This window comes from Wyeomyia smithii, chromosome 1 (genome assembly GCF_029784165.1).
Source record: "Wyeomyia smithii strain HCP4-BCI-WySm-NY-G18 chromosome 1, ASM2978416v1, whole genome shotgun sequence".
Taxonomy (NCBI): domain Eukaryota; kingdom Metazoa; phylum Arthropoda; class Insecta; order Diptera; family Culicidae; genus Wyeomyia; species Wyeomyia smithii.
In genome coordinates, this window is record NC_073694.1 from 12,985,743 (window position 1) to 13,005,534 (window position 19,792).

Below are 19,792 nucleotides of genomic sequence, written 5' to 3' on the forward strand. Positions count from 1 at the left end.
ATGAATTATTAGTAATAAGTATTGCCAAAAATCAGTTTATGCACGTTCTAAAGTGGCAATTATTGAAAACTTCATAGAAAAACAAAAAACTCACAAGAAACGACAAGCAGGTAATTAATGTTGAATTTAACCAAAGAGGCATCTATGAAAGTGATGAAAATATATACTTTTTTACAGGTGTGAAGGCTGACAGGAAAAAGAGAAAAACAAAATCATCTGAAAAAAAAAAACTGAGAATGTTAGAGCATTTGCAATCACAAAAGCAAACGATTTCAACATAAGGAAGATATTTTTAACTGAAAAACAGCTTATTCCCCGATAGATAAAACACCGGAAGAACCTGCTCTGTTTTGATCGCCGTCGTTAGGCCTCGTTGAAAAATTTGATAAAGAAATCACAAAATTAGGTGTAAGTGTAAAACGCCAAAATCAGGTGTAACCTTCAAGGCTTTTGACCTCTTTGGGCTATGCTACCAGAAGTCATAGCCAGTAATTTTCACCGATGTGAGAATGTGTACATACGTTTTTGTCAATTATCGTTATATTTCAAGCTGATGTATAAAGAATCATTATTACTGAATTTCCAGAAGTTATAGGTTTTTCTGGTCAAAAGGTTTCCTACAGACGTTCTTATGACATTCTGAGTAAAACTAGTTTTGAAAGCATATTGCGGTGCACAAAACTGCGTTTTTAACTCTTGTACTATAGCTGTAAATTGGTTGTTCAAACTTATGATTATCATCAAGACACCCTACATTTTTTTGTTACACCTTACATATTTTACAATAAAACCTGGTCGGAAATCAGTGTTATCAATACGGCAATGCTTCACTGTGGTTAATCTATCGGGCAAGTCAAACAATATGCTTTTAAATTCAAGATACTCTTTTGAAATTTGTTCTTCGCTTAGAATATGAATTTTACCTAGTGTGTAATCATGTTTTAAAATATCATAATTCTGTTTTAGATTCATTCTCTTCATAAGACTATAGGTAATGTTTTTGAAATTCATACAGTTTCTGGCTATGCTTTTAGAAGCTTTGAACTTGGCTTCGAATGCCAAACAGCTTCCAAAACATATTGGCTGATTTTTCTGAAGTATCATCGGGTAGTGACTAATATGGTGAAGTTTATTTATTGGACGTAGATTAGTGAAACATCTTTTAAAACAACTGTGTAGATCAGATATACAAAACTTCAAATCCTCTAACATATCAGAAGAAACTTTACTAGAAAATGATATGAATGTAAGTTCGAGTAAATTTTTTATTATAGCCGCGAAGTCTGCATTACGGTCGAGAATATCATTAAAAACGAATGGGAAAATTCTCAATAACAGCCATGTCTGCGAAGCTGATTGACTCAAAGCATTACCTTTTGTTTTTAATAATTTTGACGATAAATTACTGGATGGTTTATCGCGAATTTCAATTGCACCATAATCAAAATTATCGATTCTTGAATTAATTTCATCACAAGTTAATAATTTTTGTTCATTTACAGAAATGTTCAATATATGTTTGATCATCATGGGAGCTATGCCCTCTAATATATCATGCATTGGATCGAAACACCAATTGTCCGCTATATTAAAATGTACTAAAGAGTTTAATATGCACCGATTGGCAACACCACTATCGGAGGGCATTTGGATTTTTTGTTCAACAGCTGCTAAATCTCTAGCCATACTTGCAGCAGTTCTTTCTGGAAACGTTGCCCCGAAATTACCCTCCATTATATCGCCCCGTGAAATGTAGCATTGCCTGCAGAAATACGATGCTTGAGGACTTAGTAACTGAAAAAAATCATGCACAGCCAGCGTATCACCAACTACATTGCATAAAACTGCTCTCAATGTGAATGTTTGTCCATTTATGATTAGCGGTATTCCTTCATCGGATTCCAATCTTTTCAAATCTCGTATTAACGGTTTTAGAACCTTCTCATAGCCATATTTTTTCAAAAGGACAGATCGAACCATGAGAATCGTATAAATGCTACGTGGTGATGAATTCACAACCGGATGAAGGTTTTGAATTTTAATGCTAATGTTGGTGATTTTCTTTTTTCCTTTCCTGGATCCCAAAGGGTTGAGATATTCAACGTCATCAACGTGTAGTGATAGGCGCAGAGCATTCGGGTATCGTTGAAAATAAGAATGGTTTTTGAACTGCCACCCATCCTTGAAGGAACATGTGCCATCATTTCGCGGTTCTTCAGTATTGACCATCCTTCTCGCATCACCATTGTTCATTATTTATCGAAGTATGCTGATAATCGATATATAATGAGCCATGTCATTGAGTTGAACAATCTTATGCCTAATTTCAGATTTTTCAGACGTACATAATTGGTAGCGGGCTCTTCGTTTCGAACCTAGACAAACTAGTTTCTTTATTTTGCGCTTCGAAAGTAACACTTCCTCAGTAACTGGCATTGCGCATTTACTTTGCATAGCGAGCTGATCTATAGTGTCGTTAAACGATCTTATGGCCCCAAAAATTTCTGGTATTTCCAGCTCATTAAATAATTTTACCACCGATGAATCATTGAATTGAATATTGGATCTTGAAAAAAATCTTTTCACAACCGTTAACGTATATTTCTGACTCAATTCCAATCCAGCAGCACAGCCGTCCATGAAATGTTGAATTTTATTCTCTGGCAAAGAGACATCGCAACGCATGCGTGTGACACGGTCTATCATTTCAGTGGTTAGCTCCTTTATACCAACAGATTTTTCGTAATAAAATCGGTTTTTTATTACATTCGCATCTCCCATTTCATTATCAAGATTTTTATCATCATTCTCTAAAATGGGATTGGGAATGGTTTTAGGAGGTGAATCGATAATTGGATGACGTTTTATTAGATGTTCCTGGAGATGATAAAAGCTGGCGTAGACTGCATTGCACATGCTGCATTTAAGCGGTGGCCAACACTTGCTGTGTGTTTTCAAGCCATGTACTGACTTGCAATGTTGTTTCATCTCATTTATATGGCCCTCGATGATCTGATCACATCCGTCAACGGAACATACAAATCGTTGAGAATCTGGTAATTCAATAAAGTTCTCGATATAGATAAGTTCTTAACTATGGTCAGGCCCGGATTTGAGGAGGGCCTAGTTGCAAATGCCCCGGGCCTCCCGACTCGAGGACCCCCTTAGACGAAGTGAAGACCTCTTTTTTGGCTCGTCACCTTCCAGCGGTGCGAAGGTGTAGCACAATTTTTCGTCGAATTCGCCCCGGGTCCCCTAACGCCCAAATCCGGCCCTGACTATGGTCTCTGTTTAATTAAATTTAATTTAGGTTTAATTTCAGAATAAAAATTATTGCGTCAGCTAAAAAATCCAAGTTTAATGATATTTAATTTAGGTGTAGTTTAAGAATAAAAATTATTAGCTAAAAAATTTTCGTTGAAACTATAATTTCTAAGTATTTCAAGAGATTGTGGGATAACAATATCTGTTAAATCTAAGCGTATCACTAACCTTTTATTTTTTCAAATGTTTCGGAATCCAAAATGCGTTTTAGCTGATCCATGGTTCTGGAAGAATGAAAAAAAAACATATATATCCTATAAACAGCTAGTCAAACCTAAGGCAATCGAAAATATATATTTTTCAATTAAAGTTTAATAAATACCTTTATTTTTCCGTTAATCCGTTATGTATTTTTCAGCTTGCTCGGCCTTTAACACACTTAGTATACTGTACACCCGTTCTCGATCGCGTTGCAGCTTATATTAACTAACCATGTCTTGACAGCACTGGCAGTAGCAGATACAAAATTTTCATCCAAAATTAGGTAGAATAAATCCTTTCGAGCAGCAAAAACTGTTGATGAAAGAGATCGAAGGAAACTACCAATTTCATTGGTAAATACTACCTAAAACATTTCACTCAGAAAAAGGTATGCCGTATTTATCCTTCATGTAGGTAATTTCTACCAATTTCGCTAGTTCGAAATTACTCATAATCGATGTTGGCTTAGGCGAACTCAGAAACTGGTAGTCTTTGTACTCATAATTATGTAGCTTCATTTAACCGTGTGATTATTTCCGGTATTCCGTACACAACCAACGAAAATTTACATCAAATGTTCAGCAATATTGCAACTAGTCTTGGCTATCACAGTTCATTACTGCCTCTAGTGGATCTTAAACGGCTGTCGTGATTACCTTTTACACCTGGAGCTGCCTCGCTAATAATATGCCAGTTTGGAATGAAAAATGCAAGAGACAGCTTTTACCAACGATATCTCAAATCAAGAAATCTAACACTTCGTGTTTTGGGATTTGAGAATGACCAGAGGATATACCTGAATGAAAATCTGACTGAACAGGCTAGAAACATAAGAACGGAGGCGATTAAGTTAAAAAAACGAGGATCTGTTCAAAGCGTTTTTACCAGGAATGGAGTCGTATACGTATTACCCGTGAATGGGCGTGAAGCAATATCCATTGACAATATCGATCACCTTAAAGCGAACGCGAAATTAACCCTTCCCAAATAAGTTTCTCTGCTCCTTTCAAAACGTTCCATGACTCTATCCTAAATTGCGTCCCTTGATGCCTTCCACTCCTAAAAGTAATTAAAAATCCTCTCCTAGCTTTATTCTATTCCTATATCGCATTATTCCTGTGTCTCCGTTCCTTGCTTTCCCCCATGAATATTCCCTCCTGAAAGTCTTACTGTCAGTGAACGGATGCATTTCCATCCAAATTCAGTACTGTGAAACCTTGCTGCTGCTGCTGCTGCTGCTGCCAACGCTATTGATGCTGGTTAATGTCGCTGCTGTTGTGTGGATGTTTTTGGTGGTGAAGGTGCTGTGCTGCTGTGTAACCGCGACCGAGGATGAAACAAAATTATTTTCTTTATACTCACTGATGATTAATCATAAGCGCATCGTTTTCTTCTTCTTGTAAGTTGTACTCTTCTTAAAGGAAAAAAAGATCTATTGTTTACTTTGCTTCTTCCTACACCAATTCATGCCAATCAAACTGTCTCATGATATTAAAATGATTATAATAGATAGAACATTTACATTTAAGTCTAACATTGCATGTAGGTTAAGTTCTTTTGGTGGACCTGCTTCGAAGCTTTCTTTTTGTTTATTATTTGATAATGGATAACATACCAGCTGACAATGCATCTTCAAATACACTGATTGCTAGGGCGGTACTACATTCTGCATTGAAAATTGAAAATTTAAACGTTTGCCACATCAATGTACAGAGCCTCGTTGCGCGAAATTTCACAAAATTTCATGAATTAAAAGCTAATTTAATTGATAATAAAGTGGATATAATTTGTTTCACTGAATCTTGGCTTAGTGTCACGATCAATGATATAATGATTCATTTAGATGGTTTTAGGCTTATTAGAAATGATCGGAACAGACATGGCGGTGGTATTTGCGTATATCTAAGAAATAGTTTGAGCTTTCGAACTATAGCTAAATCTCGGTCAAGTTCAAGTGACTTCAATGGGACTGAATACCTAGTCATTGAAATAACAGTGTCAAATATCAAACTAGGTTTAGGAGTGTACTACAATCCTCCGAACATAGATTGCTCAGATACTCTTGCCAGTCATCTTACTGAGCTTACTGTTAAATATGATAGCACATTTTTTATTGGTGATTTTAACACAGATTTATTGAAGCTGTCAAGTCGTTCCCGCAATTTGAGCGAACTATTTGCTGCAACATCATATATATGTGTCAATTCCGAGCCTACGTTTTTTCACAGATCTGGTTGTTGCTAAATTTGATCAACTATCAATGCCCGGTATTTCCAATCATGATATGATTTTTTGCTCCATAAAATATGCTGCAACTCTGTCAAACGATACTTCCGATTACCGTGACTACGTCAATTTCGATACTGTTAAACTGAGTAATGCTTCAAATCTAGAAAATCTATAACGAGCGTCTTAGCAGAGTGATTGAGATCAATCAAAGAAATAGTTATCGGTTTCCGTTATACTCTACTAAATTTTTTGGAAATAAATATTGAAATTCAGTCTGCAAATATATATTTGTGACGTACAGTCTTCCTCAGTGCTTATGTGGACTGGTCCACATAAGCACTGAGGAAGACTGTACGTCACAAATATATATTTGCGGACTGAATTTCAATATTTATTTCCAAAAAATTTAGTAGAGTATAACGGAAACCGATAACTATTTCTTTGATTGAGTAATGCTTTTCACAGTGTTAATTGGGAATTATTTTTTAGTATGAGTGATTCGAACTTAATGCTTGATTTTATGAATTATCATTTGTTAAATCTGCACAACGAGTGTATTCCATTGAGAAAAAAACGGAAAAAGAGGAACTATTGGTTTAATGTTGAAATTGAGCGAGCAATGATCGATAGAGACGTAGCATATAGAGTTTGGAAGCTTTCTAAGAATGAGAACGATAAAGCATCTTATAAGCGACTTAGAAATAAAGTAAACTCAATGATCTTTAAGGCTAAAGTTGAATGTGATAAACGGTTGTTTGATACGAATCTGCCTAGTAGTAAACTGTGGAAAAATATTAAAAATCTGGGTGTTGGGAAAGATGCTTCGTTGCCTACTGAAGATAATTTTAATTCTAACGATATAAACGCATATTTCATTTCCAACTATACATCCGACACTTCATCAGCTCAATTATTTTCAAATTCCGACGGATTCCAATTTCATGAAGTGTACGATTACGAAATAATTAATGCAATATTCGAGATCAAATCAAATGCGGTTGGTTTAGACAATCTACCACTAAAGTTTATGAAAATCATCTTACCCTTAGCTTTACCTATTTATGTACATTTATTTAATACTATTTTTGAAACCTCAGTATTTCCGCGAGCCTGGAAAAGAGCAAAAATAGTTCCAATCAAAAAGAGGGGAAACAGTGCTTCCATCACTAATCTGCGCCCCATAAGTATCTTGTGTGCTATTTCAAAAGCCTTTGAAAAACTAGTTCAACGTCAATTATCCAAATTTATTAACGAAAACAACTTGCTACATCCACTTCAATCAGGTTTTCGCAGTGAGCATAGTACGAATACTGCTTTGACCAAGGTGCATGATGATATAGCTAGCGTTATCGACAAAAGAGGAGTAGCTGTTTTATTGCTTATCGACTTTGCTAAGGCATTTGATCGTGTATCTCATTGTAAACTGGTCAACAAATTAATATCACAATTCAATTTTAGTCAGAGCGCTGCCAACCTAATTAGATCATACCTGAATGGACGGTTTCAGACTGTTGTTCACAATAATACTTTGTCTTCATTCAGTGCAATTGAATCAGGAGTTTCACAAGGTTCAGTGTTGGGCCCATTACTCTTTTCTCTATTTATAAATGATTTGCCATCATCTCTGGAGTTTTGTGCCATTCACATGTTTGCCGATGATGTCCAAATTTATTTAGGTGTCGCCAGAAATTTCAATATAGAGGATATGGCCCGTAAAATCAATCATGATCTAGAAAAGGTTCTTCGATGGTCTAAAAGCAATCTACTCTTGGTTAACCCTTCTAAAACCAAAGCGATGTTTATTAGTAAACACAAAAATCCACCTACTCCACCTAAATTGATTTTTGATGGTCAGATTGTAAAGTATTTCAATAAATTGGAAAATCTCGGTGTAATATTCACCTCAAATTTGACTTGGGATTCGTATATAAATTCTCAATGTGGCAGAGTTTACGGCACTTTGAAGCGTCTGAATATGGTAGCAAGGCACCTGGACACAACTACGAAAATAAAATTGTTCAAGTCACTGATTCTTCCATATTTCACATATGGACAATTTATGTACACAAATGTCTCATCCGCTTCACTTAACAGGTTAAGAGTTGCATTAAACTCATGTGTCAGATATGTGTACAATCTAAATAGGTATTCTAGTGTGTCACGTTACCACGAATCGCTCATAGGATGTCGATTTGATAAATTCTATTGCTATAGAACGTGCATTTACATTCACAAAATTATTAAATCTAGGAAACCACATTACTTATTTACCAAACTCCAGTTTACGAGTAATACTAGATCAATGAATTTGGTGGTGCCGATACATTCATCCGCCTTCTATGGACAATCAATGTTTGTGAGAGGCATTGTTTACTGGAATAGTTTATCTACACCCTTAAAATCAACTGAAAATGTCGTTAGCTTCCGAAAGGGTTTACTTGGGGAGCTTGATCGCATGCAATGAAATAATAAAATAAATTGTAAAATGTAACGTAAAATCGCTTCAGAAACTTGTAGTTGTATACAGATATAAAATTAAACTTCCTCCATTATGTAACAATTAAAAAAGGAAGATTTCTTAAGTTACATGAATTATAAATAAATAAATAAATAAATACAAATTAGTTATAGAAACCTACTTATACTAACATTTGAAAATCTAATTAACCAGCACTCGGATGAGCGGGTGTTCCGAGTGTGTCGCACTCATAACGAAGTCCTGTGTCGATTCCTCAACTCGTTCGTTGATCATTGCACATCCTGCGGTGCGATGTATTCCGGTTCTTGATTCTTGTGTTGTACGGGGCATTCAATATTGTTCTCAGCTTATTTTGGGTTACCCGAAGTTTCTTTTTGTGTGTTTCTGCGCAGGTTCCCCACACAGGCATAGCGTAATTGATCACTGGAGCGATAATTGCCCTGAACACTGCCAATTTATTCTTGAATGACAGCTTGGATCGTCGAGATATTAACAGATAGAGGGACTTTATTAATCCAAATGCACCTGGATTTCAGCTTGTTTGTGTGAGATCTGTATATTAGTTTGTTGTCAATGGTGATGCCAAGATAGCCAGTTTCGTTCGCCCATTCAACGGCACAGCCGTTTACTCGTATCTGACGGAATGGCTTGGCTTTCTTTCATCAGTTGATTCATTCAGATTAATTCATTCATGGTCGTTCGAGGAGTAGAGTTGTTTTTCAGTTCCCGAGTTTTGTTTTGTTTTTCGTGAATATCGCGTTCGCTTAGTTTCGCGTTCGCTAATCTCCGCGTTCGTTTGTTTCTACATCTATTTAGTTTCCCGTTGGCCCTGAATCAGTGTAATGACCAAGCGCAAAAGGCGCTCTGGCGGGTCAAAGCCCAGCCCTAACGACAGGATATCGTTGAATGATTCTTAGCCTGACAAGAAAATCCAGCGTCTGTCTAATGGGCGTGACCTGACCTGAGTGCATCTACATCCGCGCGATCCGTTCCTGTCTAAATCGCACTGAGCGATATAGACGATGCCGTGGATCCGGTTAATGATCCTCAAGGAAATAGTGCTCCACCCGCTACTAAAGTTAAACTACCACCGATCATGGTTAAAAATTTGCCCCTGGAAAAGCTGTCGAAAGCCCTCATGGCTCTTGGCATCGCTGCGGAATATAAAATATGCCGATTTGCTATCAAAGTAGTAGTAAACACAAAAATCGAAATTACTAAAATAACAGCGTACCTACAAGCTAGTAGAATCGAATTTTTCACGCACGATATAATAGTGAAATGGGAACCATACCGGCCCAAAAACCGTGAAGTAACGCAGTGTAAAAGTTGTCTAAATTTTGGTCATGGAACAAGAAATTGTCATCTGAAGCCCCGTTGTAGCACCTATGGCCAATCTCATGCCACCTCTGACTGCCTTATGGAAGAAGCTGAACAAATCATCGTGGACTGGATCGCAGCTGCCCAAAGCGAGATGAATACAAAAACATACGTAAGCAGGCATCTACTCGAAAAAGGACAGTGAAATCTCTATCATTCGTCCCAGCTGAATTTCCACCTTTGGTCTCAGCCCCAGGGGGACCTATCCATTCATCCTCTCTTCAAAAAGTTCCTAAACCAGCCCTTCAAACAGGTAACGAAGGACGTTGGTCTTCAAATACGAATCAACAGCTTTCTCTCAATTTCTCTGCTAAGCAACTAATGGAAGTCTTCACCGAAATGTGTGGCAATCTCCAACAGTGCCAAATCCGCCTTAGAAACATATTCCGTCGCCAGTTTCAAAGAACTGGAGATCTGGCCAAAAACCACGTCACTGAGCTCAATACGCTGATTCGCATTAGAGTTGACAACCTGAAAAACGAAAAATTTAGCAGACACATCCAAAGTTCGGAAACCTATTCAAGACCCTTCTGGAAGGTCTCAAAAATTTTAAAAAATAAACCTAGGCCAATTCCCCCTTTGAAAACTGAAAATTGGCCTCTGGAAAAAGCAATTGCCATCGGTGAGCATCTGATGCGTTCTCATAATCTCGGTGTTTTATTCTCATATATTTAAACTACAGAATGTCTTTTTAAAGATTTGGATTTATTCGATGTTACTCTTTTAACTGCTAATGAGAGAATGAATGGGTCGTACAGAATTGTTGCCAGCCAAACATAGACGAGGGGTTATTAAATACCGAAACATCCTTCCTACTAAAATAAAAAAAAGCTATTCCAAACAATAGTTTTTATATCTAGCTGGAACACGAATTTCTCTTTTAGGTCTTGTATTAGATATCTTGTCAGACTTTTGTGAAACACGTGCACCTGCTTCAATAAAAGGTGATGTGGTAACACATGATGACGACTCTGTGAACGAACTCGACGGTATGGATGGCGATGCAGTCACAGTAGGCTGCGGTGAAAAATTTTCCGATTGACTGTCATTATTGTTCTCACTGTTGACGGGAATTCTCTCACATTCGGATCTCTGTCACAGCTTCAAGTGAAGGAATTTCAGACGGCGGAATTTGGTCGAGCGTACTGTTGGATTCTTTATGCGGCTTCAAATGCACCGAGCTTCGTCGCTAATCTACACCTTCCACATTTACTTGATAGGATCGGTCGTTAAAGTGGTTTGAAACTTTTCCAGGAGTCCACTGTTTGGATTTTTCCGGATGTAATTGGACATACACAGGTGAGCCGATTTGCAAATCTGGTAATACACGAGTCCTTTTATCATAGTGATATTTGTAGGACTTTTGGTTCAGTTCTATTGCCGCAGGAACATCTCTGATAACGTTTGGAAATAGGCGCATTGCGCATTGACGACGGTACTCCACAACGCGTAGAGCGCGAAAATAAACGAGCTGCTGGACTTGATCCAATCTTATTTGGAATATTCCTCCAATGCAGGAGTGCGTAACAAAATTCAACTCCTGATTCGTTTGCCTTTTTAAGCAACCGTTTGGCAATTTTCACGGCAGCCTCCGATTCACCGTTGGCTTGTTGATGATGGGGAGCTGAAGTTACCACCTCAAAATCCCATTCGCGAGCGAAGGTCAACATTTTCGCGTTGACAAAGTTCGTACCGTTATCAAAAATCACCCGCTGAGGTAGTCCATGACGTGCAAAATTTCGTTTGCACGCTTTGATGACGGAGTCCGGTGTCAGGTCTTGTAACTCATCCACTTCAAAAAAAATCCGAATAATGGTCAACAGTGACTAGAAGTTTAAGTTTAGCACCTTGGTTCTCGGCGAAAAACACATCCATAGAAACCAGCTGAAATGGATATACTGGAATGGAATGGCTCATTAGTGGAGGATTCGGCTGCGACGGGGCGAACTTAGAGCAAGTGGCACATTGTTTAAGGACATCTTTGATCTGCGAAGACATTCCTGGCCAGAACAAATTGGCCCTGGCGAGTTTTAGAGTGGCTTCCAATCCATTATGGCTGACATGACATTTGTCTATCAGCTTCCGCCGCAGAACGTGCGGAACTAAAATACGATCACCGCGGAAAATGACACCATCTTGAACAGATAATTCGTTGTGATAGTTGTAGTAAATTTTGACGCTGTCGGGGACGAGGTCTGCTGAGGCCGGCCATCCGTGATGTATGTACAGGTCGGACTCGATTATATACAGACTCGTTTATATATTGACTCGATTATATATGATTCGATTATATATAAAATTGTATATAATCGAATCATGAAAAAAAAAATTTTTTTAAATTTTAAATAACTTAGGGATCATTCAAATAATACATAACGCTCTAGGGGGTGGGGGGTATTCAGCGGAGCGTTATATTGCATGTGGCAAACATGTAAAATTGCGTTACATGGGGGTGGGTGGGTATTGAAAATTGCCGAATTCCGCGTTATGTAATATTTGAATGGTTCCTTACCTAAAGCAGCAATGTCGTATAGGGATCGTCCAAAAATACGTAACGCTTAGGGGGAAGTAGAGTTCTGACAAATCGTCGCAATCAATACTAAAAAATTTTGAAGATCTATTCATAGAGCGTTACCTAGAGGAAAGAGGGGGTCGAAAATAGTTTTTATTTACGCTACGTAATTAATGGACGTTCCCTTCAGTCCAATATGACGTAACGCAACATTTTTTGACCCAAAACGTTGATTTTTGAGCTATAATGTTTCAAGTAAAGTAAAGCTGATCTAAAACAGAAATATCGCGAGGGAACGTTAACAAATTATGTAACGCTCAGAAAACGGAAAAGAGTGTTGGGTTGGCAAAGTGTTGCAACCCATACGGAAAATTTAAACAAAAAGCATGGCAACGGGGGAAAGGAGATCAACAATAATTATTCTTGCGTTACGTTATAAATAAGCGCTTCCTTATTGATTCATAAAAGTCCGTTCAAATGTTACATAACGCAAGCAGGGCTGAGGAAATTTTTTTATGCCTGGTGTGCTGAGTATTGGAAACATGCTAGACAAAGTGGTGAGGGTTTTCCGGAAGTCCAATATTTATGTCACGTTAAATTTGAATGGACCCTAATATTACTATTTCAATGTTAAGGTTGAGGTGATAGAGATTGACTCTTTTCAAATACTTATTTTTATGAAGTTGAAATTAATACTGGTGAGCAAAAATTTAAATAAATTAAAGGCAATGTTTTGAGCTAATCTACTATCTACCCAATACGCAAGTTAAGTCTATGAATAATATTGGATGAAGAGGGGATTGAAATGAAATGACGAAAATGTATAGTTTCAAGTACTTTTTCGATAAAATACTGTTATGATAATTTTCTGTTCTGTTTTGAATTGCTTGATAACGCAGCACAACAATATCAAAACTAAAAGAGTAAACAAACACAATACACACTGATCAAAATTTTTCTCTAGGTTTGACTGCAACAATAACATAAAGAATAACTACGAAATCTATTTTTGTAAGAAAGGTTTTTTGCGACTATAATGGGGTTAGTCAAAAAAATCCTACTTATTTATTCAAAAACAACAAAATATTAATGCTCAATAAACAAAAAAAAAATTTTTTTTTCTGATTCGATTATATATAGGATTCGATTATATATAGTGAAAATTTTTCGGAGACTGTATATAATCGAGTCCGACCTGTAGTTGCACAGCAACTGCATCGACTAGTCGTTACCGGTCTCCATCGTAATCTCTTTCAAACTACTATCCGAAACGCACAAATATGGACTTATTTTCAGCTTTTCCACCTCCACCATCACTTTGCAAATGTTGAGCTTGTCGTATTGATCAGAGTGTTTTCCTTCGGAAACATGAGCTCGAGATAAAGCATCTGCGACGACGTTTTCTTTACCGGTAACAAATTCAATTGAAAGTCGATATCTTTGCAAGTTCAGCAACATATGTTGTAGTCGCCGTGGTGCTGATAGTAACGGTTTCTGAAACAAGGCGACTAGTGGCTTATGGTCAGTTTTAATAACGGTTTTTGGATTTCCGACGATTAGCTGGTCGAAACGTATGCATGCGAATAGAATCGCTAGCAGTTCTTTTTCGATCTGAGCATAGTACGTTCTGTTGGGGTTAACGTACGTGATACGTAACCGATGAATCCGTCTGATTGGTAGACAGCAACACCAAGACCGAAACAGCTGGCATCGCACTCGATGATTAATGGCTCATGGACATTGTAATACCGTAAGGATCGTATGTCTGCTACCAGTGACTTTACTGTATTGAACTCTTCTTCTTCTACTGAAGTCCATTGCCATGGTACTCACCCTTATTCTTGTTTACGGCCGTATCGCTTTCGTACGAAAGCAGCAGCGGCGTACGAATGCGATACGAACGCATACGAATACGGTTCGTTCTAACCAATTCGAGTTTTCGAACATCGTTGCTTTCGTACGAACGTGCCATTCTTGTTTACGTACGTATGCGTATCCGTATTCTTTTTGCTCTCGTTCGCAAACGTCAGTCAAAAGTTGCGAATCGCTGTACGAATCGCCGGCGCCGGTAGTTTTATCTCGTTTTTCTACTGTTTGGTGTTAGTTTTTTGACAAAATTTAATAAACCGAAGAATTTGTGTTGTTTCGTGAAGTATGAGCAACATTCTGAAGAACATTTGTGAAAATCCATTTTCAAAAATCTCCAGTTTTGTATACGGAAACCGTTTGTCGAAAGTTGCGAATGGCTACGAATCGCCGTCGCCACGGTTTTTTTTCTCGTTTGTTCTGCGTTAAATAAAGTTAGTGCAACATTTTCAAGGAAAAAAGGTGACAAATGATTTTTAAAAGTCCAGTTAGGAAACGAAACAGCAGTCGAAAGTTGCAAATGACTATACGAATCGCCGTCGCCCCAGTTTTTCTGGTTCACTTTCTGTGAAAAGTTTTCTGGCCATATCAACAAAAAGTCAACTACCAGGCAGGTTCTGATTAGCTCAAAAAGTGGATGGGTAACAGAACACAGGCACCCTTATTCTTGTTTACGGCCGTATCGCTTTCGTACGAAAGCAGCAGCGGCGTACGAATGCGATACGAACGCATACGAATACGGTTCGTTCTAACCAATTCGAGTTTTCGAACATCGTTGCTTTCGTACGAACGTGCCATTCTTGTTTACGTACGTATGCGTATCCGTATTCTTTTTGCTCTCGTTCGCAAACGTCAGTCAAAAGTTGCGAATCGCTGTACGAATCGCCGGCGCCGGTAGTTTTATCTCGTTTTTCTACTGTTTGGTGTTAGTTTTTTGACAAAATTTAATAAACCGAAGAATTTGTGTTGTTTCGTGAAGTATGAGCAACATTCTGAAGAACATTTGTGAAAATCCATTTTCAAAAATCTCCAGTTTTGTATACGGAAACCGTTTGTCGAAAGTTGCGAATGGCTACGAATCGCCGTCGCCACGGTTTTTTTCTCGTTTGTTCTGCGTTAAATAAAGTTAGTGCAACATTTTCAAGGAAAAAAGGTGACAAATGATTTTTAAAAGTCCAGTTAGGAAACGAAACAGCAGTCGAAAGTTGCAAATGACTATACGAATCGCCGTCGCCCCAGTTTTTCTGGTTCACTTTCTGTGAAAAGTTTTCTGGCCATATCAACAAAAAGTCAACTACCAGGCAGGTTCTGATTAGCTCAAAAAGTGGATGGGTAACAGAACACAGGATAATTATTTTAACATTGTTCAATTGACACAGATGCCGATTTGTATACTAGGTGTGTTCGGTTAGCAGTGGTTGAAACTTAATAATGTTCAATTCTATTCATAATGCAGGAATAAGCGATCAAGAGCTACAGGAAAATGCATGAAATCACGACTCTTCCTCCGGCAACTATTTATACATGCTGTGATTGATGACTCTTTTGGACGAATTAGGCTGTTTCCAACCATTTTGAAATTAGCAACAAAAAAGGTATTTTATTGTTCATTATTCATTATTTGCATAGCTGTTCTATGTTGTTGTTTTTGCAGGGGATCAAGTATGTAACATAGCAACCGATTCCTTCGGATGTCTCATAAAACCGCAAGCTACCTTTGAACGCAATCTCGTCGAATTAATAAAATTAGGTTATTGAACTGCTGCATGCTACAAAGAAGAGTTTTAAAAGTTGATTACGTGTGATGTTGATCAAAAATACCAGTGACGTATAATTTAATTTTATTTTATCAGAAAAATGATTGAACAAGTATGCAAAACTAATGTGAATAAATTTTATTGATTTTCACAACTGATTGTTCTTTTTATCTAGTTATGATTTTGATAGTTTTGAAGCGACGTTATGAAGCATTTCGTATTATCTCCCGAGAGCGTAAATTGTTGATAGTGGTGAATGGCATAGGAACGGAATTGCAAGTTCGAGTTTCTTTCTTGCTTATTCTGCTCTAAATTCGAAATATGAATACTTATATATTTTTCGTAAGTAGGTATAACAAAAGCATGCATTTCGAATAATCGCTGGATTTTTTTTAGAATTACTAAAATCACAACAGGTTTCAATCCTTATGGACAAAAATTAAATATTCAAAAAGCAACAATTAAAAAAAAATTTCAAGGGGTACCCAGACACGGTACTAAATGGTAAATGGTACTGTGCCTTTCAAACTTTGCGAGCAATTCCACTGTGTCCACTGTGACTGTTTTAACCGACCATTTTTGATGTGGCTGAAACTTTGCATGGATTTGTCTATGAACAAAAGATGCCATTTTGTGCCATTCGTTTATTTGAACCACGACCCATTTTTAAAAAGCTATGTTGAAAAGGTATTGATGATTACAAATATTTTTATAACAAAAACGGTTTGTTTGATCGGTGTGACGTCTTCGGCAAAGTTGTAACAAAAAAGTTAAAATTTTCCAGAAATATTAAAAATGAAAACCAGAAAGGTTAGTTTGATTGGTATAACATCTTCAGCAAAGTTGTACACTACAATTTTGTCCTTAAAAAAAGAATGTTTAAGAAAAAAAAAACACAAAAAATATACAGTCATCCCAGTATTATGGGCCAATACACTTTGTATTGGTTTCTATCGTATGTCTATAACTTGTAATAGTCAAATTTAAGTTTTGAGAACGTTATTCACATTCACTTAATTTAAATTTGATTATTAAAACTTATTGAAATATGTTAGAAACCAATACAAAGTGTAGACTGGCCCATAATACTGGTTGGCCCATAAAACTAGGATGACTGTAGTTATAAATTGAATGTGTGTCTCAAAAAACTCACTCTGGTTTTTTTTGAGAGAACTACACACTGTAAGTTTACCAATAACAGTTTACTGAACTTGGGGAAAAAAGTGTGTCATAACAAAACAATTTTTTAGAAGACTAACTTATCAAACAAAGTATTCTGGTTCTAAAAATATTATCGCTATTAGTTGGCTCAGGGAAAAAACCTAAAGATGGGTTTCTCGTTAGCAGAAAAAACATGTGAACCCAATTGAGTGACCCGAGTGTTTATTATTGAAAAAAATATTTTTAGAGCCAAGACAGTTTGCTTGTTGCGAATAATAATTTTGTACTTTGAAAAAGAATTTCCTTATATAAATATAAATATACACTAAAGTCGCTTTTTACGCGGGGGATACGTGCCGCGTAAAAAAACCGCGTAAATTACGGAATCCGCGTGAAAAAACCCCGTAAATTCCGGAATCGGCGAAAAAGAAAATCGCTTAAATTGCGGAATCCGCGTAAAAAAAATACCGCGTAAATTCCGGAATCCGTGTAAAAAAACCGCGTGAATTCCGGAATCCGCGTAAAAAAAACGCGTAAATTCTGGAATCCGCGTAAAACATATATATATATATATATATATATATATATATATATATATATATATATATATATATATATATATATATATATATATATATATATATATATATATATATATATATATATATATATATATATATATATATATATATATATATATATATATATATATATATATATATATATATATATATATATATATATATATATATATATATATATATATATATACTTCCGGCCTCTAGACATTACCTCGGTTTGTAAAATACCCTTATTGGCAGGGCCGGATTTAGACGGTGGGGGGCCCGGGGCAAATTTGTTTGTGAGGCCCTCTTTTCTACTTTTCTAAAAACATTTAGAGGTAACGTTCTGAAAGGTGTCGAGCAAAAAAAAAAGGTCGCCCAAGGACTAGGGGGGGCCTTGAATCGTGAGGCCCGGGGCATTTACCACCTTTGCCCCCCCCCCTCAAATCCGGGCCTGCTTATTGGCCTTCTCTTAATTCTAATTGGTCGAAACCTTTTCAATAGTTCAATAGTTCCCATCATAACATTACAATAACAATATAATTTTGCCGCATATTGATGGAGGCGTAAGTAATTCCCCTATCAACTGCTGTGAAAACGAAGATAATCTTTCGGAAACCAACATCATGAAAACACCCTTGAGACTTAAAACACCTTGCAATTAAATTAAATGATGATGAAAATTAACGATATCTACTTTTCCATACAAAAAAATCAAATTTATGAAGACGATTCAAAAATAATGAAGGTTGTTGCAATTCCCCCCACCCACCTCTCGTTACCTACGCCACCGAGATACAGAAAATTCAATATCACGGGATTCGTATTTGTACAGAATAACACAATAATCATCTTTGGTGTTTACAAGTGTTCATGTTTAGCGTTTAGGAGTTTACAATGAACAAATTTGTAGTTGCTACCCCCTCATATTCGCTTTTTCCCTTCCTGTATGAGATAGACTTCATTCAAAGTTACTGAAACATATACGCTACTTTACGACCTGTATTTGCGGAATAAAAAATAATCTGTTAGGCGGTTTAAAAATTAATAAAGGTTGACCACATTCATCAACCCCTCCTCCTTTCTCCTAACTACGCCTCTGAGATATAACAAAGTCACTGATGAGGATGACAAAGTTGTTACAAAACCACGTCTCATATTCGAAATCACCTGTATATCAATCTTCGCGGTGTGCATTTTAATAATTTACAAATTGTACTAAAATAAGTACATCTACCCCCCTTACTACGCCACTGGGATACAGAAAAATCAAAGTTATAGAAACACACCACCAATCGAAATTGGAACGGTGAGCAAGTTAGGTGTGGAGGAGCTTACAAATAGTTAATTTGCCCCCCCCCCCTCCCCCCACCCCCTTGTTACACTAATGGAATATACGAAATTCAAAGTCGTTGAAATACAACAGTTACCATAGACTCTAATACTCTAATACCTGTCGTGAATACGAAATGGCTTAGCTGAGGCGAAGCCCGAAAATCATTTCTTCTCACTCTCTCAGAGAGACTCATGTATTACACTCTATATACTATCGTTACTAATACATTCGAGATGGCATTCAATAAATACGGCTGAGCTGGTCACAGCGTCAGAAGATTTTTAACAGTTAGCCTATGCAGTTCATCTTAGTTTCCCGTTCCGAAAGTCCCCGGTTCCCGCTTAGTTCAGCTACGGTTCACGATATAATAATACCGATTTAATGTTGATCGATCCAGCAGATTTAAAATCATCACAGGTTAACATCATTCACCCCCTTCCCCGCCTCAAACTTTTTCCTTGCAACGCCTTTGAGATAAAGAAGGTCGAACATCAAACAGTAACTTCGCAAAAATACATCTCAAACTCAAAAACATCTGATATAAATTTGCACGGTTATCGAGGAGAAAGTTTTCACATTCATAAACCACAAATTCACCCCTCCTTGTCTACGCTTATGATATAGAGTAAAACTAATATTTTAGGAATACTCTCCGTACTCTAAAACCCCTATGTCCAAATTTTCACGGTAATAGGTTCAATAGTTTTTGTGTCTATGGGGACGTTTTAAATAAAATCAAAACTACATGCTCATGAGCTACTAGCAACAACTGGACTGGTTTAATTCATTGATTCACAATGATCAAACGCAAAGGTCGTTACGCGCATTCTATATAAATTAGGAAAAACCTAAATACTTAAAAAAAGTTCATACAGATTTAATAGTAATTTTGATTTTTTTTGGAGTTAAATTTTTTTTCCAAAAATTTATATTTTGTGTTTTTGTTTCTCCATGATCAGATAATCATTACTCTTACGTTTACTC

The 19,792-nt window shown here is 36.8% G+C and overlaps 1 protein-coding gene and 2 long non-coding RNA genes across 9 annotated transcripts in view; 2 read left to right on the forward strand and 1 right to left on the reverse strand.

Moving 5' to 3' along the window:
• Positions 1–4,084, forward strand: LOC129716766 (uncharacterized). 2 transcript variants are annotated; one of them, XR_008726666.1, is made up of 3 exons: positions 1–110; positions 178–408; positions 3,683–4,084. It is a non-coding gene; the product is annotated as an uncharacterized LOC129716766 (long non-coding RNA). The 2 variants fall into 2 exon arrangements; XR_008726665.1 differs by having other exon boundaries at positions 2,838–4,071.
• The window catches only part of LOC129716723 (protein phosphatase Slingshot), a 66,829-nt gene that overhangs the window by 38,011 nt on the left and 9,026 nt on the right, over positions 1–19,792 (reverse strand). The gene's annotated exons all lie outside the window — the stretch shown is intronic.
• Positions 14,654–16,207, forward strand: LOC129716758 (uncharacterized). Of its 2 annotated transcripts, XR_008726664.1 has the most exons (5): positions 14,654–15,389; positions 15,448–15,586; positions 15,646–15,860; positions 15,924–16,090; positions 16,145–16,207. It is a non-coding gene; the product is annotated as an uncharacterized LOC129716758 (long non-coding RNA). The 2 variants fall into 2 exon arrangements; XR_008726663.1 differs by having other exon boundaries at positions 15,646–16,090.